The sequence below is a fragment of the Dipodomys ordii genome, unplaced genomic scaffold (genome assembly GCF_000151885.1).
Source record: "Dipodomys ordii isolate 6190 unplaced genomic scaffold, Dord_2.0 Scaffold20, whole genome shotgun sequence".
In the NCBI taxonomy this organism is placed as follows: domain Eukaryota; kingdom Metazoa; phylum Chordata; class Mammalia; order Rodentia; family Heteromyidae; genus Dipodomys; species Dipodomys ordii.
The window spans coordinates 5792326-5817229 of NW_012267236.1; the positions used below are offsets into that span (position 1 = coordinate 5792326).

At 42.2% G+C, this 24904-nt stretch overlaps 1 protein-coding gene across 1 annotated transcript in view; it reads left to right on the top strand.

Moving 5' to 3' along the window:
• The window catches only part of Alk (anaplastic lymphoma receptor tyrosine kinase), a 716643-nt gene that overhangs the window by 152067 nt on the left and 539672 nt on the right, over positions 1–24904 (top strand). The window lies entirely within an intron of this gene.

A 24904-nucleotide genomic window follows, 5' to 3' on the forward strand; every position in this document is an offset into this window, starting at 1 on the left:
GTAAGGGAGGGTACAGAAATGGTGGGACAAAGGGTCAACTAATTCAGCACTGATACTCACTAGACACTATGTTGAAAATGAACTATGTAGCTTGTAGGTGGGGACAGGAGGGAAACCTGGGAGGCAGGGAGGGAAGAGATGACATTGTTAATAAAGAAATATCCTCTTTATCTGATTTATCTAACTGCCGTCCTTCTGTACATCACCTTTACAATAACAATAAAATTAACATACTTATTAGCTTCTTTGGGTGTTGAATTCTAGGTTGGAAACATTTCAGATTTTTTTTTTTTGGTCTGGTTATGGGGCCTGAACTCTGGGCCTGGGCGCTGTCCCTCATCTCTTCAGCTCAAGGCTAGTGCTCTACCACTTGAGCCACAGCGCCACTTCCAGTTTTTTCTTTTTGCTTATGTGGTGCTGAGGAATCAAACCCAGGGCCTCATGCATGCAAGGCAAGTGCTCTACCACTGAGCCACCTTCCCAGCCCAACATTTCAGATTTTTGAAGTAATCACCCCAGTGTCTTCTGGCTTTCTGGCATTGCTAAGAAGTTCAAAGATGTTTAAATTGACGTTTTAGAATAAGATCTATTTATTTCCATCTGGAAACCTTTATAATTTTCATTTAGTGCACATACTTTATTTTTTCTCGGTGCTAGGAATTGAACCCAGGGCCTTGTGATAGCTGAGCATGCATTCTTACCACTAAGCTGTATCTCCAACCTCAGAAGCTGGTTTGTGCTTTTGTCTTATGTGTTTATAACATTCCGTGACATTGTGTGTTGATTTAAGTTTTATTTAATCTGTCTGCCAGTACAGACTCTTTTACTCTAGAAATTCAAGTCTTTTAGTATAGAGATATTTCCTGGAATTATTTTACAGTTAATTTCCTTTGTGAGTGTGTGTGTGTGTGTGTGTGTGTGTGTGTGTGTGTGTGTGTATGGGTATTGTATTTTTTCTTATTTCTGGAACTCCTAGTATTTGCATAGTGTGCATCCTGGATTGCTCATATTTTTTTCTTATCTTTCCTGGCCTATTTCTATGCACTTTATCTTATAACCCTCTGTTGGCTTTTCCCATTTCTACTATAATGTTTTTAATTTCATCAGTCCTGTTTTGCTATCTTAATGTTCTTCTATATTATCCAGCTCTTGTTTCCACAAATGCAATGCATCTTCTTTTATGTCTCTCAGGATATTAAATATATTCTGAATATAAAATGTTTTCATTGTATAATTCCTATTAAGTTGCTTCTATCCTGTTGTTTTGATTTGATTTCCATCTTTCATGTTAGAGATTTCCCTCCGATATCAGTGAACTCTAGCTACTTCTGTTAGGCATAGGATAGGGTCCTTAAAGGCTATTTGGAAGCTCTGAGTTTGCCCTGGGGGCCTGCCATGGGTGATCTTCACTTGAGGATATGGAACACTGTGTTGGAATATCTTTCAGTCTCTCCTCTTGACCTGTTCAAATCCCCATTTGAAAAGATGTCCTTGTCTCCTTTTAGAGGTACAGGTCTGGTGGACACACTTTTACAGCCAATCCCAGGAGAGAGAGAGAGCTTGGAGGTGTTGGTAATTGGGATACAAATACTCCCTACTCCACTCTATGTTTGGCCCTCTACTTTATTTCTGTGACTGTGCCCTGTGACCCCTGGATCAGAAGCCTCCATTTCTCATTCCAGAGAGTAAACAAATTTCATGTCTCCTGCTGGGTGGAAAGAGAGGTTGGTGGGTCCAATTGCATCTTGTATGAACTTGAATGAAGACTTCTTAGTTGCCCTTCCCTCTCGCTCTCCCAGAGATTACACAGTCAATTTCCAACCTGTTTCAGGGGTTCTGCTTAGAAAACGAATGCTTCTGTACCACCACATTACTGGTAGAGAATATAGCTGTGATGGCTGTCAATCAGTTGGTTCTTGATGTAGTCCTTTGTCCGTGGCCCAATCATTGCTGCTGTCAGCTTTCTCATTCTCTTTGGCCTTGCATGTTTTAACTTCCCTTGCCTCCTCTGACTCAATACACACTTCATGGCACCTCTTTTATGTGCAATAGTTCACAGTAAATGTGTCTGATAGCTCAGCTCCTCTGAAGGATGACTTGCATATTTGCAGATTTAATGCTACCCATACTATGCAGGGAAAGCTAGCTACACGATGTGCTAACCTCAGACTAGTTCGTGGCCCCAGAAGGACTAGGACTTGGTTAAAGGGTCACATACCAATGGACCACAGTTTGTGCCTCAAGCTGTTCATGTTGTGTAGGTTGTTTCTCCAACCAGAAGTCTGGTTTTGACTATTGATCCCTGAATGGCTAAAGAAGTGATGTTCAGCTTTCCCTTCTTATTCTTTTTTGTTTTGTTTTGAGTTTTTATTTTTATTGGTCTTGGGGCTTGAACTCTGAGCCTGGGCACTGTCCCTCAGCTCTTCAGCTCAAGGCAAGTGCTCTACCACTTGAAATTTCACCAATTTAATATTTCCTTTTGGGGGGGCAGGGGCAGACTGGAGTTGAACCTGAGGGCCTCACACTAATTATGAAAATACCACATGAGCCACAGCCTCAGTCTTTTTGGTTTTCATTTGTTTTACAGATGAGGTCTCACACTATCATTGCCTGAGCTGACATCAAACCGTGGTCATCCTGCCTCCATCTCCTGATTAGCTAGGAAGATTGATGTACAGCACCATGCCATCATTTTTGAGATAGGGTTTCCCTAGTTTCTACCAGAGCTCACCGTGGGCTTTCATTCTTTACCTCCAAAGTGGATAGGCATTAGCCACCACACTCAGCTCTGAAAAGTCTAAATATTTTTTAACTGATTCTTACTAAGAATGTCACTGATACTTTGTTATGTCATTTCCATCAGTTATGGTTTATGGTTTTTACTGTTGCTTGGACTTTTTCTGATATACAGAAATGAATAGATTCTTATACAATCGAAGCTATCCATCTCTTTGCTTTTTGAAATATATACTAAGTAGATTTCCTAAACCAAACATGAGGAGTTTTGTTTCTCAAAATGTCATCAGCTCTTCATGAAGTTTTTCAATTATCATTTATTTATTAGATCCTTATCTGTAAAGCAAACGAAAGGTGGCTCAACACGGCATGTGCAGATTAGCTCTTTAGAGTCCCAGCTCCCTTTGCTAAATTTGCTCATTTTTCTCTTTGCCACTTTTACCAAGAGGACAGATGTGCCAGCTGCTGGCAGAATTACAGACATTGCCACAGCTTTCATTGGCTCTCCAGGCCTTGAAAAATCCCTTGGAGCCTCTTGGGATACTCTAGCCAGCTCTACCTTAATCCGAGATTCCTAGGATTTTTCCCTAGAAGACTTACTAAAACAAGAAACAGTGAACAGTGCTCCAGGCATCAGCTGACAGCTGGACAGTAACAAGTCATTTTTCTGTCCTTGTAGCTACCTAATGAGTAATCATCATGACTTCCCCCAGACTGGGGCTAGAAGACGAACAGTGTTCCTTGGAGTTACTTCCTTTCATCTTGCCTGTTTGACATCCCTGTTGACAGGACAGGAGATGCAGGTCCAGATGGTCCGGGGCACATTATACAGATGAGTGACAGGAGTCCAGGTGTGCAGTGCTGAGAGAGGAGGCAGTGGAGAATGTGGGCATTCCATCACTAGAGTGTACTAGAAAGAACAGTTCCAGCTGGGGTCTGTCTTCCCGGGCGCCTGAGTGATTGATATTCTGAGAAGATGCTGAAATGCCTGTTTACTAAGGTCCCAGGGAAATGAATTCCTGCAACCTAATGACTTTATTTGCCATTACATCCTCTATTAAGGAAGGAAGTACAACTTGTGATGGGAAGAGCACTGTGTTAGGAATCAGAGGTCCTGGGTTTGACTCCTTCATGGAGTGATCACCCATCTGGGTTTCCCCTAGTATATGTTGGGTTTTTTGTTGTTGTTGGTTCTGTTGTTGTTGATTGTGAGGCTTGAACTCAGAGTCTGGGTGCTGTCCCTGGGCTTTTTGCTTAAGGTTATATCACTCTACCACTTTGAGTCTCACTTTCTGTTTTCTGGTGGTTAATTGGAAATAAGAGTCTCATAGACTTCTTGCCTGGGCTGTCTTCCAACTGCTGTCCTCAGATCTCAGCTTCCTGAGCATCTAGGATTAGTTTGGTTTTATGTTAAAGTCACAACAGCCCTTGGCAAACTAGAATAGTTGACATCCTTTTCCATGTGACCTTGATTGAGCCATGGCTCCTGGTGGGCCCCATTTCCTGACATCTCTCCCTATTTTGCCTTTAAAGAATTACAGTAAGCATCATCAAGATATTGGGAGGCAGAGTGATTTATAAGTTCTGAAGACTCAATCTAGCTACTTGTCTCTGATCTCTGAGCCTCAACTTATTTCCTATGGGCTAATATTAGTGAATATGTCATCAGATTATTGTGAGAATCAAATGAAAAGTGAAAATTAGTGTAAGCTCCTGCACAATGTTTGGCACATAGTAGGACCTACTGAAGATTAGTTCTGGTTTCTGTTCTTAATGCACATAGAACATTGTCAAAACTATATTACATCGATATCATTATTGAAAGGCTCTTTGTATTTGTGAAAGTCAACTCTCCTCTCTCTTTCCGTCTCTCTGTCTCTCTCTGTATCTCTGTCTGTCTGTCTGTCTCTGTATGTCTGTCTCTCTATTTCTCTCTCTCTCTTTCTCTGTGTCTCTCTCCCTCCTTCCCTCCCTGTGATGGGTTGCCAGGTAAAATCTCCAAAGAACAGAGCATTCAATGGATTCTAGAAAAGCCTCTACAACACCTCTGGAACTTCTTCCCTATTAGGAACCAAATTCAGACATTGGTAGGAAAGATCACCTCCTCTTCCCTGCACGTGGTTTTTGTCAGGAACAGTTCCATGCTTCCTAATAGAAAGTAATTGTGGCAGAGGAGGCCAATGGAAGATTTATAAAGCACTTTATTCACTACACTTTTATTAGCCATAGGCTGTCTTCCAGGCCGGTTACAGTTCCTCTGTATATAAACATAAGGAAGGCTCAGCTCCTAACCTGTCCTTAAGGGGTCATGGTACTGTTGAGCAGGTATATCCACATGGCTTTTGATGATAGACATTTGTCTAGGTGTCACATCTGAGGTATGTGTGCAACACTGGGGCACCCAGGGAGGGTATTGACTGCTTGTCATATGTCTTGAAGAATAAGCAGAGGATGATGGAGAAGAGATTAGATACAGTGTTCAAACGTTGTGACACACAGTCTGTATGGAGAATATGGAATGATTTGTGGCAGCTGGGTGAGGGGCTGGAGCCATGCTATGTAAGTTTAAATGCCAGGCTTTGCAGGACTGAGCGATTGCAAGCAACATGAAGGGCATTGAACAACCTTTGAAGAATTTTGGCTTTGTGGGTAGTCCAGGGGATCTGAATCAGATGGTTAAGGAGATGAAGGACCTCATTTCTACATTTGAACTGTCCCTTTTTTAAACACAGATTTACCTGGAATTGTATTCATCTTGACATTGTTTGTGCTAGCAAAAATCAGGAGGTTCATATGGATTTTGTTGAGTCAATTATGCATCCGTACAATAGACTTTCAGCTATATAACATTATACTAGTGATATATATTCACTGGCTTGAGAGGACTTTAACGAGTAGGTTATAAAGCAAGATATAGCATTTCCACATTTCATTTAAAATTATATTTATTTTACAGTAGAATGCAATAGCCAGCTCCTACAAACTCACAAGAACTAATTTGTTAGAATTTCTTTCCAAGTCCATGTTCAGAGACACCACATTGGTAGCTTAAAATCAGCCAAGTGGAAATATTTATCATGGAAATTGGCAAATACTATGAATCAAAGCTTTAAAAAATGAGAGAGCCAGCCAGTTATTAAACATCACCCAGCACTGTGTATATGCAAATATTCAGATAAAACCCCTGGGTACCCCTGGGTTGTAAGATTAGATTAGATTTTCTTGCTTATCTGTATTTTCAAGTTGTTAAAAATTGACATGCATTGCTAAAGTAATTTTTGTTTTAATTTTTCAGAGAGAGAGAGAGAGAGAGAGAGAGAGAGAGAGAGAGAGAGGGTGCTCCCTATCATCAGCATGGCATTGAGAGAAAGGACCACGGAAATCAATGCAGAGGTTCATTCCCACCATCCTGGGGATAGCTTAGGAGAGCCTGGGGCAGGGCACAGCTAAAATGAGGAAGAACAGGGATTGCTATAAGATCTGAAAGGGACTAGCTTACATACCTGAAACGCTTTCAGTAACACCCAGATGGGGTCCATGGAAAATGGACATATTAATACACCTAACCCAAGAACATTCAGAAACAGATCTCATCAAACTGGAGCATTCTCAGGTTTGAATGTGATCTTCATTCTCAGATCCTCCTGCAGCCTCATTATTAGTGAAGCAGATGACAAAGAGCAAGATGACTGGACTTGAGTGCTTTATCTTTTGTGAGTCCCTGTTCCGTCTCCTGAGACACAGTAAGCTCAGTAACCAAAGGAAACATATAAGGGGACAAGATGCACTATTTATTTTATGTCTGTAGTGATTGCCCAGTGTTTTGCTCAGACTAAATTCTCTAAGAAGGTTTGATAAATGAATAAACTAAAGCTTCCTCAATGATGGGCTGCTAAATGTTGAAGAAAAATGGTCCTAACTTGTGACGTTCACTAATGTTTCCCACCATGGCCAATTTCAAGACACCAGTGTGGTTTTGGAAAATGGGCACCTGTGTTTATCTTTGGTGGGGGGGGAGGGGCTGCAGGAACAGACAGTGCACAACTGACCCATTTGGTGTTCAGCCAGTCCCCAGCCCAGCAGCTATTCCAATGCCTCGGCTCGACCCTGTGAACACTGCAGTGAATGAATGCCAGGGTTCCTGAATGGGTGACATTAAAGGACTGATTCAAAATATGGAATCCATTGGAAACATTGAATTAAGGTTGAAGGAATTTGGGGCTCTGGAGATCATAGAATGACCCTGTATCTCTGACCCCTCACCTGCCTAGATTAGTGTTGTTTATCTCCCAGGGTGGTGGTAAAGGCACAAGAAGTAACCTGTTACTGAAGAACATTTTAAGGACCCTCAACATGAGAGCACTGGGTAATGCTGATTCTCTCTTCAACCTTTCTTTTCTCCTTTGCTTCTTCATACCTCCCTACCCCCAGCCATATTCTATGGGAGTAGGAGTCCGGACTTCTTTTCAATGTCCTGTGGTTAAGGGACATGAGTTAAGGTTTCAGAGATCTCAAGGAACTGAGGCAGATCATGACGTGTGGAGTATGATCTTCCAGACTGCCAGGAAAGGGATAGCAGGCAGCACCCACAATCCCTCTGCCCAGCCTGTGTCCTGTCAGGCATAGACACCTGGCTCTCTGTAGCACAGGTGCTGTGGACTTCTCCAGAGGCAACAGAGCTCTCAATGGCCCGTAAACATGTAGGCTAAGCCAGGTTTAATGGGGAAATAGCTAATTCCCTGATTTATGACTTAACACATTATTTTTATTAACTAACCTACTTTATTAGGCCTCATTCATGGTCTGGGAAAATTCCAGTCTTTTTGGTCCTTAATGCTAGGGATTATCATCCAAACAGAAAGATGTCCAGAGACCACATAGCTGATAGAAAACTATAATTCCCCAAGTAATTACAAGGAGGATATTGACGTTGGTGGCTATCATAATACTATTTGTGTACCTCTTAAGGGCCTCATCTGTACTGAGACTTCACATGTCACCTAACCCTCAAAGCAACCTATGTGAATGAATACTAGTAGCTCCATTATACAGATGAAGAGAATCAAGGCTTAGCAAAGGTATCTAACTTATACAATGTAGCAGACCAAAAGTGGTGACAGTAGGCCAGTCCCCAGGGCCCATTCTTTTGAAGAGACCTGGGATAGATTCTCAGAGCCATGGAGTGATTTGAGATGCCTCTCATCCCTTTTAAATGCAGTTGGGACATCTTCAGCTAGTTCTTAATCTTCCCTTCCCCTAAAATCCTCTTCATATTTCCTGTGTCCAGGGTCACAGTGCAATATACCTCTAAGAACTGCTATATTTTAACCACTGACATCTCTTTAGCCATTACTGAGTCTCAACCAAACCTTTATTATTATTATTATTAATTATTTTCTTTCTCCCTGAAAGCAGGGATCTGCCATGATGCTTTTCTCTTGTCAGTTAGGCTTAGAACTACAAGTTGTTCCACTGTATATACTCGTAGGGTGACTACAGAAAGCAACCTGGTGCTCAGCTATTAAAATAACCTTCCCTCTGTAATGGATTAGTTATTTCAGCAATGAGGCCCATTTGAAGGGAGATCATGAGATAATTGACTGTCAAACAGTTGAGCAATGTTAAGGTCAATTGTAGTGGAGGTCAATCTGTTTGAACAATGGGTTTGCTTCTGACAGGCTTCATAATGTTGATAATAATAACTTTGGCTTAATGGAAGTGTTCAATGGTGTTAAAGAAGAATGAACTATTAGACGTTCAGATTAAGTATTGTCTAAACTCGGAAGGTTTTTGGGCGACAGTTTGATCATAGCAAATGTAAAATCTTCAGCTAGGGAAAACCGACTTTAAAGAACAGCTGGATTTAATGTCAGAGGCAAAGAATTTTCTTTTCCCCTTTACCGATTGACTTGAATTTACACCGTGCAGACCGTGATTATTCCCTGACTTTATATTTATAGCTTCTCATTTGCATTTTCCAGAATAATTAAGAATTTAACCTAGAATGGGCCATTTTTGAGTAGAGGTGAATGCTTTCTGATTTTTAAATGAACCATCCAAATAAGCTACTAAATATACATTGTATTATCCTTTCCTCTTGGGTAAAGTCCTTCTAAACTTCTGGACTCATTACTGTAACCCAAAGGGAGAGATTGTTCCCCTCTACCCAGAAGTCGAACAGGGGAGGGGCAATGGGAACAAGCTTCTTCAGAACGGTGATCCTCTCCTTGCTCCTTGCTGCTGTGTGGAGCCAAAGGACAAGTTCTGTGTCTTCTTAAATAGGACATCACAGTGAGTCTCCAGAAAACAGCAGAAGGGGAAAGTAGCCTTCGCGATCCTCTGCTTAAATTCTACTGAGAACTATATCCCATCTACTTAGCTTTGCTTACAAGTGCTGGCTCTTCCTTTGTGCTTTTCAATGGTCTCATTCTCTAGGAAGGAGGCAGCTCCAAGCACCCAAGTAATGCTGCCTTTAGGTTCCGCTGATAGAGAGAATTTGAACTTTGAACTTAAACTTTGATGCTTAGGAGAACCAAGTTCTCCAGGAGAAAAGCTGCCCATCCAGTTGCTCCTATCTACCACAGGAGGGATGAGGCCTGGTAGGCCAAGAAACACAGCCATTCTCATAAAGCTTTTGGTGGTTGGGCAAAGTGGGGACATCTGTAAGGTCTTCCTTTTGACTTTGGATTTTTCTTGTTGACTTTGTAACCTCCCAAATTGACTGATTTATCATGAAGGCCTCCCAAATTGACAAACTTATCATGGAGGCCTTTTGGTTCTCCAGTAAGGAAGCCTGGTATCTGTACCCTAAGTTCACTTTTTTCCCCTTTGGTCATGGGGCTTGAACTCTGGGCCTAGGTGCTGTCCTTGAGCTCTTAACTCAAGGTGAACATTACTTCTGGTTTTCTGGCAGTGATAAGAGTCTCACAGACTTTCCTGCCTGGGCTGGCTTTGAACCCCAATCCTCAGATCTCAACCTCCTGAGTAGCTAGGATTACAGGCGTGAGCCATTGGTGCCTGGCCCTAAATTCACTTTTTATTAGTGAGTAGGAGGCTCCAAGGCCATGACAATCCTACAGCTGCTACATTTCAGTGCTTCTAAGAGAGGGACCATCTGTTAGCCTGGGCTGAGAAGAACTACAGAGATAATTCCCCAGAGCTTCCTGGAAAATCTGAAAGCACAGTCATAACCTGGGGCAGAAGGCAAAAGGAGGAGGATACAAGGAGGCTCTGAATGGGCTTAGATATAGCCAGAAGTTCCTTCAGAGTTCCACAGGGTAGAGAGCACATAGGAGTGTCCTCAAGGCAGCTTATCTAGCATTTCTGAAGGTTAGTAAATGGGTTCAATGTTCTCTTCATGGTTTTATTACAGAATTTCAAACATCCACTCAACCCCAAATAGAATTAGCAGGGAACTCAGTGGTAATATCTATAAGCCTGTTATAGGAACTCAAAATGGACTCAAGTCCATGAATCTACCAACACTCAGCTGGACCAGATCATCAGTCAGATTAGCAAGCAAAGATTGAGGTTCTATAGAGGAAATGATGTTGAAATGTACTGATGATAGCTGGGCCTTGGTGAGCATCAGATCTGGAGTCTAGTTAGTGCTAATAATGGTCTCTGCACTTACTAAGTACTTACTGTATACCAGGTAATAAGGCCAGGACTATATATATATATATTTTGGTCAGTTGTGGGGCCTGAACTCTGGGCCTGGGCGCTGTCCCTCAGCTCTTCAGCTCAAGGCTAGTGCTCTACCACTTGAACCACAGTGCCACTCCTAACTTTTTCTGCTTATGTGGTACTGAGGGATCGAACCCAGGGCCTCATGCATGCAAGGCAAGGACTCTACCACTGAGCCACCTTCCCAGCCCTATGGCCAGACTTTTATACACAACTTCTCACTTCATCTTTAATCAGTGAGGATGTAAATATTATTATCATTCATCATATAAAGCAAGAAATTGTTTGTCCGGAGATCACCAAGATCATTTGTGTTAGCACCAAGGTTGGCCAGTCAGACTCAGGAGACAGGAGGAGCATAAGGAAAGGAGACGGGGGAGTAATGGGATGTTGAAAGAAGAGACACTTTCATCTAGTTAACACTTTTCCTTGAGTTGTGATACTATTCTTATAGAAATCCCTCAGTTGACAATAGTTACCGTAACTTAACGTGGGCTTCTGTGTATTCAGAAGGCTGACACCACTTTCACAGACCGAGTAGAGCAATTATCAGAGCTAGTTCTCCACTATCGGTGTGTGTTTGCGTGTGTGTGAGATATTCACAAGCTCATGAGCAGACCTGACCTGACAGCCTGCTAAGTAACTCTCTTTTAGGATGCGTGCTCCCACTTTGAAGCCAGACAGAATGAGGCCAAGCATCTCCCTGCCCTAAAAGTAAGAGTGGGATGGTAGCTAACTACAACACCTTAGCTTAGTCACACTTGCCAAAACAGAACCAAATGCAAGAAAAATAAAATAACATTTACCTACATGTTAATGATAGTCAGGGATTAAAAAAAATCCTGTAATACATCCTTTGTTTCAGCTTCAAACATGCTGTTGATAGCAGCTGTTACCAGTGTACAGTGTGTTTATTGTTGAGTAATTATGTTTTGCTTTCATATTGGCAAAGCTATTATTTGCACCCTTAGGAGCAGCGGACATCTTGTGTGCACAAATGAATTAATGTGACAATGGCTTTCGACTTTGGAAGCGGTGACTTATTAATTGGTAGTGTTGTTAAATAAATATTCACATGTGTTCATCATGGGGCCTATCACTAATGGCTTTCTCTAGCTACAAATTTTACAAGATCATCCAACCCAAAGGACTTGATGATGGAAAAAGAGAGAGATGAGTTACGGTCATCTCTCTTATGATGATTTTGAAACCTATCCAAAAGCAAGCAAGTGTTTCTGATTTAAAACAACCAGAATGGTCGGAGCCAGACATTAGAAACTCCCCTGAGAGCATGTCCAGGGGGAAGATTCCTGCACTGTATCCTATCCCTAAAAGACTAACTCAAAATGATATTTCTCAATCTGGACTGCTCAATGCACATGTGTATGCAAGCGCGTGCACGCGCGCGCGCACACACACACACACACACACACACACACAGATCTTTCATTTCTCTTGAACTTCCTAAGTACCTGGTGGGCTCATAGTCAGTAGTGTTGGTTGGCTGTTCATTGTTACTCATCGTTTCCTGTACATCAGGCAGCACGCAGTCCGCTAAATCACCTGCTAAATTGGCTAAATGGAAAGGCAGACAGAAAACGTAAGTTAGGTGAAGGATGATGAATATGCTCAAGGAACAGGAAGGTACAATAATGAAGAAAAAGGTCTTATGTGAAGGTCTTGCAGACATGCATTCAAACTGGTTAACTTCAGAAAAACGGCAAGCCTAGCAAAAGCAAAGACGAGCCGGCTGAGATGGAGAATGAGAAAAAGGATGAGAAATGAAAGGATTCCACTTCTTTATTTTCTACAGTCCTGGCCTGGTACTGTAAGTGTTCTACTACTTGCATTGTACCCCAGAACAGCATCTTGCTACCTTTTCCAAGCCTGTCTTGAACTCAAGATCATTCTACCTCACTCTCCCAAGTAGCTGAGATTACAAAGATATGCCACCACACCCAACTAAGAATTCCACTTGTTTTGCAAAGAATGTTTTTTGAAATGATTTTTGTGCCTTTACTCCTTTGTTATATGTGCATTTTCACTATCCTCACATAATGTCACTAAATTATGAATCCATCAAAGGATTAATGTATTCATGAAGCCAAAAGCCCTCATGCTCTAATTGTCTCTGTAAATTGCATCCCTGACACCCCTTGAGACTTTCTTAACTACTCTTTTAGGTGTTTCTCAATCCAATCAAATTGACAATATTAGCCATCACAGAGAATCTTAGGGTGCAAAGCTATTCATATTTGTACATTCCATAAATATAGAAACTCTGGGGTCAAATCACCACCCTAAGTATAGTTAAGCCAAGGTTGGTCTTCAAGAAAAAACATAAATAGTGTCTTGTCTATCAGAAGTTATAGTTGAGTTAAATGAGGTACCTTTGAGGCCATTGGCAGTGGTTCCTTTGGCTAATGTAGAACCTAACAGTGTAGCCAGCCATGCATGTTCTCCATATATGAGCGATGGGGTTAAGGTGTGAAAACAGGTTAGAACATCCCTGAGTGCAAAGAACCAAGACCCAAATCCAATCAGGTCTGTCAAGTCATGGCCCTGAGGCCAGAGATCAGAAACTGTTACTGAGGAGCTTCGCAAGCTAAGAGTAATTTCTGCATTTTAGTAAAGTTATTAAATCAATAGCAAATGAAAACAAAAATATGCAACAAAGGCCACACATGGTTTGCGAAGTCAGAGATATTTACTATCAGGACAGAAATATAACTGATCTCTGTTCTAGAAGATTCTCACCAGATTTAGAAAAATCCAGAACTTATAATTTATAAGTAGCACTAGACAGATGCATAGGCATATCACACACATACACACACACACACACACACACACACACACACACACACAAGTATAACAAAACAGGATAAGCCACACAATTTTGGGGATCTACTAACATTAAAAAGCGACTTACTATTTATATGAAATTCAAATGCAATTAGGCAGCTATAATTTATCAGGCAATCTTCATTACAGGACATGAATGCATGCCTTAGCAAGATTATGAGCTCTGGAAATGGATTCCCAGCTCCGCCACTTATCTACCTGAGGGGAAAGTTGGCTGCAGAATGGGCATGATGGCATCATATTGGGTACTGAGAACAGTACGAGGCATACAGGAAGCTTGTTAGAGGCACCAGTCATTGATGGTCTATCATCTCTCTCTAGGCTACCCCTCTCAGCTCATCTCCTTGCTGTTTTACCCTCTCACATTTCCCTCTAGCCTTAGTGGTTTCCTGGTCTTTCCTAGAGCCTGCTTTAGTCTTTGCACCCACCACATCCCTAGCTTAGAACATTCTCCTTCCCAATGTCTATGGGGGCTCTTTCTTAGTATGTGCAGGACTCTTCTCAACTGCTCTCTCCTAGAGAGAACTTGCTGCTTTAGAGCCCCTTCAACCTTACCATGTCATGGTAGCTGTTGCTTCTCCTTGATGCTGAGAATTGATGTTATTTGTTCATGCTCAGCTTTCTGATGGAATGTTGGTTCTCTTTGAGCAGCCTCTTTCTGGTCTTGTTTATGTTATGCTCTTGAGCACAGTGATTGACATTTATTTGAAGAATACACGAATGGTTGGATGATCTGCGTGACTTTGCTAATGCACCTGGCTGACACTCAGAAAGGCGATGCAAAGATACCAATATGTGTGCCCAGAGGACCTACTAGGTGCTGGGAACAGAGTGTTGAATAAGTAGACAGGTGTCTTACCAGTCTGAGATCACAGCTCAGGTGGAAAGGCAGAGGGAGCCCAATCACAAATGACAAAGTGCAAAATCTAGAGGGTCAACAAAAGACCTGGAAAGCTTAAGAGAACTTAACCAGGAGATCAGAAGAGGTCATGGGAGGGCAAACCATGAAGCAAGACCAAAATTCAGCCAAGTAAGAAAGGAGAAGAAAAGCACTGGAATCTGAGGAAACTACATGTGCATATGCCTGGAGGTTGAGTAGACCCAGACAATTCAAAGAACAGAGAGGACTCTGGGAATCTTAAGAGGATAGGACCCAGGGTAAGGGCTCCCCAAATCCTATCTGTCCTGAAAGGGATTCATACTTGCTTTTTGAATGTTCTAACTTGATGTCTATGATGGCATATCAAGGTAGATCTGAACTAACAGTCTCCGGCATGCACTTATCAAAAGTTGTGTTTATTATTTTTAAGTAATTTTTAAAAAATTTTAATAAGTTTTTTTTATTGTGAATATACCATACAGAGGGGTTACAGTTACATGAGCAAGGTATTTCTTATCAAGCCTTGTTGCCTCCTCCTTTAAGCTCTGGATGAAGGATGAACTGACAAGCCCGCGGGCTGATCAGAGGGATTGGCGATGTGGTGTAGTTCCAGTGATGTGCCTCCATCTCCTCTGTTGTGGAGATACTTCAGAAGCAAAAGCACAGGCTGTGCCAGTCTTGTGTATTTCTCCATTTATAATGGAATGAACCTGGGAAAGTTGAGAACTTTTGCTGTGTCTCAGTTTCCCCACCTACAGATTGGAGAAGTGAACATTAAGATGTGCTCCTAAATAAAGGATGAAATGAGGAAGGACATGCTGTGTTCCCTTTGTCAGAGAAATTGCCTACAAGTGTCAAGGCCCTCTGTCTAAATTCCTCTTTTACTAATGCAGTCTTCTACTTGGTAGGCTACTATTGTGAAGGGAAGATTTCAGATCAGTATTTTCTAATATCTGTCCTTTGAAAAATCCTGATTATTTATATTTATGTAAGGTAATCTGGAGAAATAGTGCTACTGTAAAATAGGCCCATGGAAATACTTTCCCCAGAATTGCAAAGTTCCTTCTCAATGTAATAACTTTTGATTTTCTTGCCACAGGACATGTAAGGTATTTGACACTGAAATTTCCTGGCAAAGCCCCTTTGTGGTACTGCTAACTACAGGGTCACCTACTTGAGGGACCAGGAGCTCTTGAATACATGCTAAGATGCCATGGAGAAAGAAGAGTAGGTCTACTGGGGGAGCCATGGCTAGAAAACAGTGGGATTAGCCACCAGTTTCTGGAAGGAAATCATATGACTCTGGAAAACTGCTACTCATTTTACTAAAGTCAGTTCTCTTAGAGAAAGTACAAAAAGAAAAGAAAAGAGAAATAAAAGAACCCTAAAACAAAACAAATAATCCCTTCCATCTATCTCCAAGTGCATGGTGGGACCCTGCATCTCCTGGGAATGCACAAATTCTTCACTACTTCTCTCAAGTGCATTCAGAAACTCTTGTGGTTAGAAGCATGTAAAAGGATCTGAAATTATCTTTCTTATTCACAAAAGGTAATACCAATTAGTAAAGTACAACTTCTAATGTGTATGGGTTAGTGAAGATAAAAATAGCCTAGAAAAAGATCTTCATTCCCAGATATTTAGTATTTCTTCATGACAGATGAAGACACTGAGTCAGAGAGTGAATGGCATCATGCCTAAAATCACTGAAGGTGGATGGAGGCTGTTCACTGTGCAGTGGGATTATGGAATGTATTCAGCCCTCCTCCGAATCTCTGCTGCAGGGAGCTACAGCTAGGGAAGGAAGGATTCTGTATTCTGCATCCAGCTGAGCTCACTCACGCTCACCCTTATGTAACCTGTATGTGAGGACCTGAATGTTGTATCTGATAAATGCATTCCTATGTTTGGGCTGGTAACATCCACACAGGGGTAAAGTACAAAAACAGAGCACTTTATTGGAAGTCAGAAGACTGGGTCTTTAATCCAGCTCTCATTTATTATCCTTTTGACTTTGGGATAATTAGTACTTTTCTCTTTCTTTCTTTCTTTCTTTCTTTCTTTCTTTCTTTCTTTCTTTCTTTCTTTCTTTCTTTCTTTCTTTCTTTTTTCTTCCTTCCTTCCTTCCCTCCCTCTCTCTCTTTCTCTCTCTCTTTCTTTCTCTCTCTCTCTCTCTCTCTCTTTCTTTCTTTCTTTCTTTCTTTTTGTCGGTCATGGGGCTTGAACTCTGGGCCTGAATACTGTCCCTGAGCTCTTCAGCTCAAGGCTAGCTCTCTACCACTTGAAGCACAGTACAACTTCCGGTTTTCTGAGTGGTTTATTGGAAATAAGAATCTCATGGTCTTTCCTGCCCGGGCTGGCTTTGAACCGAGTAGCTAGGATTACAGGCGTGAGCCACTGGTGCCCAGCCTGCCTTCTTTCTTTCTTTCTTTCTTTCTTTCTTTCTTTCTTTCTTTCTTTCTTTCTTTCTTTCTTTCTTTCTTTCCTTCTTCCTTCCTTCCTTCCTTCCTTCCTTCCTCCCTTCCTTCCTTCTTTCCTTCCTTCTTTCTTTCTTTCTTCCTTTCTTTCTTGTTTTTATTTCAGTTTCATTACATATTTACCCATAATGGGAAAGAATATGTCTTATCTCCCTTACAGAGAGGATATGGCATAACAACATGCAAACCAATTTGAAAATATCTGCAGTGATTCAACCAAACTCAGGCTGCTGAGCTGTGTGCAGCTGGTAATTCCAGGGCAAATGCTTCTGTTTCTTTCTGCATGTGTGGCATCCACTTCATGGCCTGCAATTGTCAAAAAGTGACCAGAAGAACTTTCTCTGGAGTCTGTCAAGGGCACCCATTTATGGTTTAGTTGAGCTTAAACCTTGGGAAGTTGCAGAATGAAATTGGAAATTGCTCTGGGTAATGGAGAGCCAAATTGGGCCTTAGAGCAGGTAGCAGGGTGACTTATTTTTTAATGTTTCCAACATGAAAGAACACAATTGATTTTTTTCCTTCTTAATCCCTCCAACTCCCTAGCTTTTATTGTTTCTAGAATAAGATAAACCAAGCAGGTGTTATTTCAGCTCTGTAAACAATCTTTATTTTGCTGGCTGATAGAAATAGGAATGGAGATGGAGACCAGGCTCACCAGAGAAGGGAAGCATGCCAATCAAGGAAATCATCGATCTTAACTTAGCTGGCTCCGATCACCTTTGCAAATACTCACAGTGGTCCTGCTTCTCCTGTCCCCATAACTCTCCCTCAGGTCTTTGTCGATAGATCAGAACAGAGCCTCTGGCAGAGAAACCTGCAAGGTACTCTGGTTCTTTGCACGGATCAAATCACACTTGTTATTTTTTAAGATTAGTGGCAGCTCCTAAAATGACTTTACTTTTTCAATCCAGGCAAATAATTGTCAAATGACTTTATTTTAATGCTTCAGTGAGGGGAACTATTGGAGGGGTTTTTGTTGTGTTGTACATTCTGACATTCTTGACCTGTTCTCTCCTCCCTCTGTGTGTTTCTGCCATGGGCAGATACATGTTTACTTCAAAGGCCTTTTTCCAAGCCAGTGGACACTCAGCATGAAGTAAACTAAAGGAGAATGGGCCTAGAGAAGGACACAGGCACTGGAGCCCAGGCTGAGTATGGACCTAAGGCTGGGATACACACAGCCCCGCCCCCTCTGGCCTCAAAGGCTTGTGGGAGTGGGACTTGTACAGCATGGAGAGAAAGCCCTTTGGTGCTTTCTCCAGTCCTGGCATAGATCCAACTAGCTGCTGTTGTTGCTGCTCTATAAGAAGCCATCCAACAAAGTCCCTGGCCCTCCTGCCCAGTCCTGAGTCTTGGGGTCTCGTGTTTGGGTATGTACCATGTCACCTTGTGAAACTGGCTCAGATGACTTCTTCCTTTCTTCTTCCTCTTCCTCCCCCCTCTCCTTTCCTCCTCTTATTCCTCTCCACCTCTTTCGCCTCCTTCTTCTCCTTCTCCTTCTTCTTCTTCTTCCTTTTCTCATTCCCCTTCTTCTTCTTGTTCCCCTTCCTCCTCCTCCTTGCCTTTCTCCTCCTCCTCCTCCTCTTCCTCCTTCTCTTCCTTCTCCTCCTCCTCCTCACCTTCAGGGATGATCTACAGTGTTGGTGCAATAATGAGGAGAGAAGCTCAGGGTATAGAAGACAGAGAATGTCTTTGGTGGCAGACAGAATCTAGTCACAGATGATAGCTATGTGTTACTACATTACTTTTGGAGTCTCTGTTGCCTGATCATTAGAATGGACATGAAAATACATATATACCCCCCCATACACACACACACACACACACACACACACAATATACCACTTCTGTCAAAAATAGTAATGAATATCATTATCATTGTTAACTTTACTGTGACTACTAATACGTTTATTAAGTTTTTTGTTGTTGTTGTTGGTGGTGGTGGTGGTCATCATCGTGAGGCTTGGACTCTGGGCCTGGGCTTGAGCTCTTCAGCTCAAGGCTAGCACTCTACCACTTGACCCACAGTGCCACTTCTGGTTTTCTAGTGGTTTTTTGGAGATAAGAGTCTCATGGACTTTCTTGCCCAGGCTGAGTTTGAACTGCAATCCTCAGATCTCAGCCTCCTGAGTAGTTAGGATTACAGGTGTGAGACACCGGTACCTGGCTTATTTTACTAAGTTTTATGTACATTTTTCTCAAACACCAAAGATTAGCACTTGTGTTTGGCCAAGAAGAAAGGAGTATTTTAGCTGGAAACTCTTCCCCCTCAAAAATCTAGAGGATACAGGGAGCCAACTTTCCCTGACTCTACCTTTTCTGGTGATTATATCTATCACCTCAGAAGTTGCTTATTGTCTCAGAATTGCCACCAGAGAGCGGCAAATTGGTCCTAATAGAGGCAAAAGCCTAATGACTGGTGTCTTAGGTTTCATCATTGTTATTCAGTCGTTTAGAGTAGCAAAAGGTAGAGGAACAGCAAATGCAGTCATTAGTTAGGAATAAGCTGTGATGCCTAGTCTCAATAAGCATGTGACTCAACACCTTCAACACCACATAAAGCACAGGCTAGGTTAATCGAAATAAAAAATAACTCCCAGACGTCTGCTTCAAGTACACATGCCCTCAGCTGGCATGCTATCTGTCCTGCTGGGGTAGCCCTCCTCCAGGCTAATTCTTCTTGGCAGGGATCCCCCATTTCTTCTGGTTAAAGTTTCCTCTGAGGTATTAACAGGACCATGCTTTAAGTCTGGTTTGCTTTAAGTAGGGCACCTTTCTTCTGATGACTAAAATTTCTACCCATGCAACAAGAGCACTAATTTCTTCTCTCCTTGTCTGTGGAATCTAGGTAAGAATTCCATGAACTAACAAGTGAAGGCCAGTTTCCTTGCAGAAAATAGGCTGAGAAGAAGCTTCCTGGCATGGGCTAATGAATCTTTGCACTCAGAGGGTGGGGAGGTTTGGGGGCCTTGGAGAAAATCACGGAACTTTCTTTGGGACTGGGAAGGAAGATAAAATCTCAACCTAAGTAGGAGCTTTCTTTTCAGGTTTAAGACTGAGGATGCCTTCACAGATAGAAGGTGCAGTCTAAGCTAGGTATTAGTGTCTCAGTCTATAATCCTAGCAGCTCATAAGGCTGGTATCTGAGGACCACAATTAAAACCAGCCCATACAGGAAGTCTCTTATCTCCAATTAATCACCAAAAAAAATTGGAAGTGAAACTGTTGGCTCAAATGGTAAGAGCCCTAGCCATGAGCAAAAAAGATCAGGAATAGTGCCCAAGCTCTGAGTTCAGTCTCAGCCCCAGGACTGCCCCCCACCTTGCCCGCACCAAGCAATTAGTATCCTGGGTGCTGGCGGCTCATTCCTGTAATCCTAGCTACTCAGGAGGCCGAGAAGCTAGCCAGAGCAGGAAAGTTTGTGAGACTATCCCCAATTAACCACCACGCTGTGGTTCAATTTGGTGGAGTGCTAGCATTGAACAAAAGATGCTCAGGGATAACAGCCAGGTTTTGAGTTCCAGCCCTGGGCCTGGCATAAGCACACCAAAAATGGCACAGCCTATCTGGAACTCCCTGGGCCCAGGTGTGTCTAGTGAGCATTCCCACCTGTCCTGGGATTTGAGCCTATTTATTTAGCATTCCTCTTTATTCAGTATTCAGGGGGCATCTTCTTTAAAGAAAGACCCCAAGGAGCTATTTTTAAAAGAAAACTAGCAGCCCCATACCAAGGCATATCATAATGAGGATAGGATGAAAGGCTTCCCTGGTAATTTCAAAATGATGCTTTCATCAGTGACTCTAAAAACTTTGAGCATGCATGCAGCTACCAGTGTGTGCTTTAACACCTTGGGACCCTGAGTCTGGGCTAGAAGGTTGTGAGTCTCATCAGAGAAAGCATTCAAGGATAGACATAGAGGAGACTATGGTAACACGTTAATTAAAGCAAAGTAAAGCAAAGCCAAAGTATCCTCTTCAGATGGGAGAATGGGCAGGCTCAAGACTGAGTGGTAGCCCCCAGGGCTTAAAATTTCAAGTTTTTGTTGGAGTCTACAGACCTGATAGATGGTCATTCCTGAAAGTGGGTTATATGTTAGCACCTCTGACCACATATTAGCACTTTTGGTTTTAGATGGTCAGGCTAGAACTTTCATGATGTCTTGTGGAATGGAGATTTTTACCTAGTCGCAATGTTAAGTGTATGTTAACTAGCCTTGAGGTGGCATATTTGTCTGTCATCATGGCTGCCTAGGCTTTTCATTCTCTATGGACTGTTGTAGGTCAACAAGACAGGAGTCACTCAATTCACCACTGGCCCAGCATGTGGTTTCTTGTCAACATCCTAGCTATCTTCCTCAGCAATCAAAACTGCTAACTCCCTGATTAGCCCCTATGTCACCTCCAGGTGATTCTGCTGTGCCTTAAATGTTGAGGAACGCTATCCTAAGTAGTCATGAAGGGTGAATGCTAGGTTAGTTTTATGCTTCTCTTTAGCAAGCTATGGGACACACCTCAACAAGATTTTCTATGTCAGGAACTCTTTCTGTAACATCTACCCAGTAATTGTGCTGAATTACTAGGAAAGGAAGGTTTATTAACTATTGCAGACACTATGTCCTCATTTCAGGTTTGATGAGCTAGAAGTGTGTGGTCTGGAATTGTGCCTGTTCATATGCTTCCAGGCAGTTCTTTATAACCAGTAAATGTTGAGGGAAATCCAAGTACCTTTGGATCAATAGCATGGTTATCAGCTGGGGGGATTGTTATTAATGTGTAATATCAGGTCCCACCCATACTTAACCAGAATCTGTATTTCCTACCTGATCCCCAGATGGTCTACACACACACATTCACATTTGGGAAGTCTTGCCTTGGACCATATGCTCGAAGCATCTGCTGAGTGTGGGCAGCTGATTTATATAGTTTAGTCAACACAGACATAAGTGGAAAATGTCATTCTAGGATATATCAAGGGCCCTTGAAAAGAATTAGTGTCCCTTGGGCCCTGATGCAAACATCTTGGAGATTACTTAGGGTGTAGTTAACAGGGTAGAGCACTAGAGCTGTCCACAGTCTCATGTCAATCAAAGGCACCCTGGGAATCTCTTAGGGTGGGTCTTGCATATATATATCCATCCATCCATCTATCTATCTATCTATCTATCTATCTATCTATCTATCTATCTATCTATCTATCTATCTATCTATCTATCTAGGTGGGTAATGGGGCTTGAATTATGGGCCTGGGTGATGTCCCTGAGCTCTTCAGCTCAAGGTGAGCACTCTACTGCTTGAGCCACAGACAGTGCCACTTCTGGTTTTCTGGTAGTTAATTGGAGATAAGAGTTTCAGGGACTTTCCTTCCCAGGTCTCAGCCTCCTGAGTAGCTAGGATTACAGGCATGAGCCACCAGCACTTGGCTGCATATAGTAAGAAAGGAAATCCATGTGAATTTCCTTACAGAATGCGTTCTGTCTTCCCAGAGGAGAGAGGTGAACATTTCATACTGACCACCTAACCCAGAGAAACAGAAATTTAGGATTCTCATGATTTATTTCCTTGTGGTTAGTTTGTGTGGGTTTCTAGGAAGATTTTCCAATGTCCCTGTATACTGTATACTTTATTCTGAGTTGAAGATAATTCCTCCTTTCTTTTTATCTTGTCACTTTAGAATAGGTCCTATGAAAGTCTCTGGTCATCCATCAAGAGAACTGTAGGTCACAGTAGTTTGTCTAGAACACTAGAGCTCATCCCAGTGTACCTAGACCTATCCTCTGAATACTACTGGTTTGTTTCTGTTGTCTACTTCTGGGAGGAAAACAATTGAGCTGAATGGTCTCCGATCTTCTTTCCATTGATGAGAATCCTTTGTAGTATTTGTTGGATATTCATTCTTTTCTAGGCACCTTTCCCTGTGGAATCAATTAAAACTGAAACTTAATACACCACCCCTTTGTGGTAGAAAAAGAAATCTTTGGCATGAGGTATCTTTAAAACATCTCTGCCATTGCTTTGCTATCCCTTCCCTCTGGAAATAGAGCCTAATTCCCTTCTTAAATGTAAGCTTGCCTGTGTGACCCCCATGTAACCCACAGGGTGCAGTTAGAAGTGACACGGAATGACTTCTGAGCCTGTGTTTGAAAAGGTAACAGGGTTCTCTTCTGGTATTTCCCCACATGAATCCTATCATTATGCGGTGATAAAACCAAAAGCTACATGGAAAATGCCACTTCTAGCTGTTCTGATGACAGCCTTAGGTAAAGTCTTAGCCAACAGCCAGCATCATGCATCAGCCATGTGAGTGAATGGATCTTAGGTCATAGCTCCTCTTCTCTGTATGTTCCATCTGATAACCATCGAACAGAGATGAGCTGTCCCTACCAAGTCCTGATTAAGCTGCCGATTTGTGAGCAAAGTAATATAGTCCTTGTTTAAGTCCTAAATATTGGGGTGATTTGCTGCTTAGCAACAATAACAGGAATAGCATATTTTCTTGTCTTGGTCTAACCCTTATCATTATCATCTCTCTTACCACCTTGGGCTCAGAGTAGCAGATATTTAAGAAAGGACTCTGTACTGTAGTGGAATCCTATTCCTGCACGAGCATCCTACAAAATATTGGGAAAGTAGATCCTCCCTCCATCATGGGCCTCCATTTCCTCCAGGGTGCTATATTTGGGTTAGATTCTTTGAAGCATCTACTAGCTCTGCAGTCATGTAGGAAACTAATCTATGAATAGAAAAGCTACATATTAGCTTTAGGTATGTAAGCCCAAGTTTTGCATGTGGTAGTATAGAAATCCAATGCTCTTTGATAGCCTCCTTTGTGAATTTTCAATTAAAGAAGACATGGTCTAAGCACTTTTGATTTGAGAGGGAGATTTTAAATGTCTCGAGACCTCTGGGTGAACCATGAAACGGGCTTGGCTGGAGACTCACAAGCTTGTCCTGATCCAATTGTCTTGTAATTCTCATGGAGTACTCATTATAACCTGTGGCCTGAAGAGGCCAGTAGTGCTGGGAGCCCATTTAACACCTGCAGTTCTGAAGCTTGAACAGAGCTGGCCAGGCTGCAGGCTAACAGAGTTTTAAATCCCCATCTGCCAGGAGGGTCCTGGCCAGATGTCTCTACAGGGTGATGTATGTTTTATCATTTCAGATTCTTCTGAAAGGGGATTTAAAATCAATTTAGGGGTCATGTTCAGGGACTTTGTCAAAACCACAGGCTCCAAGTGAAACAGGAATTGGTCCTCAGTGGTTTGCTAGTGACAAATGAAAAGTGATCCAGACTGTTCCACAAATCCCATGTTCTCCACCCTTTCTCTGCTGAGGAGCTGGCTTCTCTTCTGACGTCTGTTGTGAGCCTCCTGAAACTCCATATCACCCAGGTGAGTCTCCCTCATGGAGATAATCAACTATCCTGGGCTAGACTCCTCCTATGAACAAGAACTTGCTGGAAAGAGGTTGCTTTGCAAACCTACTTTTCAAGTCAAGCATCACATGTCTAAAATGAAACAGGAAAGACTTTTTTTTGGTTAAAGCAAGCATAGGAGAGAAAAGATTAAAGACCGTCTGGGCTTTAAAGATCTCAGCAAGCTTACAGAATATCAATATGGAAAAATAGATTGTTTTCACACCCCTCCCTCTCTACCTATGGACAGGCAAATTATGAAGCTCAGTGTCAGAAAAAGAAGTGAATACTAAAAGCCCAGCAAGAATACAACTTGTTTTTCTTGGTCTGTTTAAGGCTACTGAGATTGAATTAGATCCCTAGGATATTGGGTTTTCTTTCCTTCTATTGCCTGTAGCCTGGCCATTATTGTGATATTTAGACAAGATGTTGCCTAAGTGCAGGAAGCATTTGTGGTTATGAGTCATTAACTGAAGGATAGCCAACACACCCAGGATCCTCTTCATCTGCTGGCACTTGTAATTGTCACCTGGGTGAGGACCGCAACAGTGTGTGGGGAACTCTTGCCCTATGCTACTTTTCCTGTCTTAGAGCAAAGGAAAGGGAGAGAATAAGTGTTTGGGTTGGCAGCCCAATTGAGCTATCACAACACCAGGCATCTCCTTGCTTGCCCATCTAAAATGAAGGGATAATGGTTTGATGTGCTGGAGTTCTGCTGCCTTGGAATCCCTGGTGCCAAGTGTGCTTACAAACTTCTCCTGGTGAGAGCCCTGTAGTAATAGATTAGTATCCAATGTTGGGGCCCATCCAATGTGAAGGATTTAACCTATGGGTACAGGTGAAAGTAAA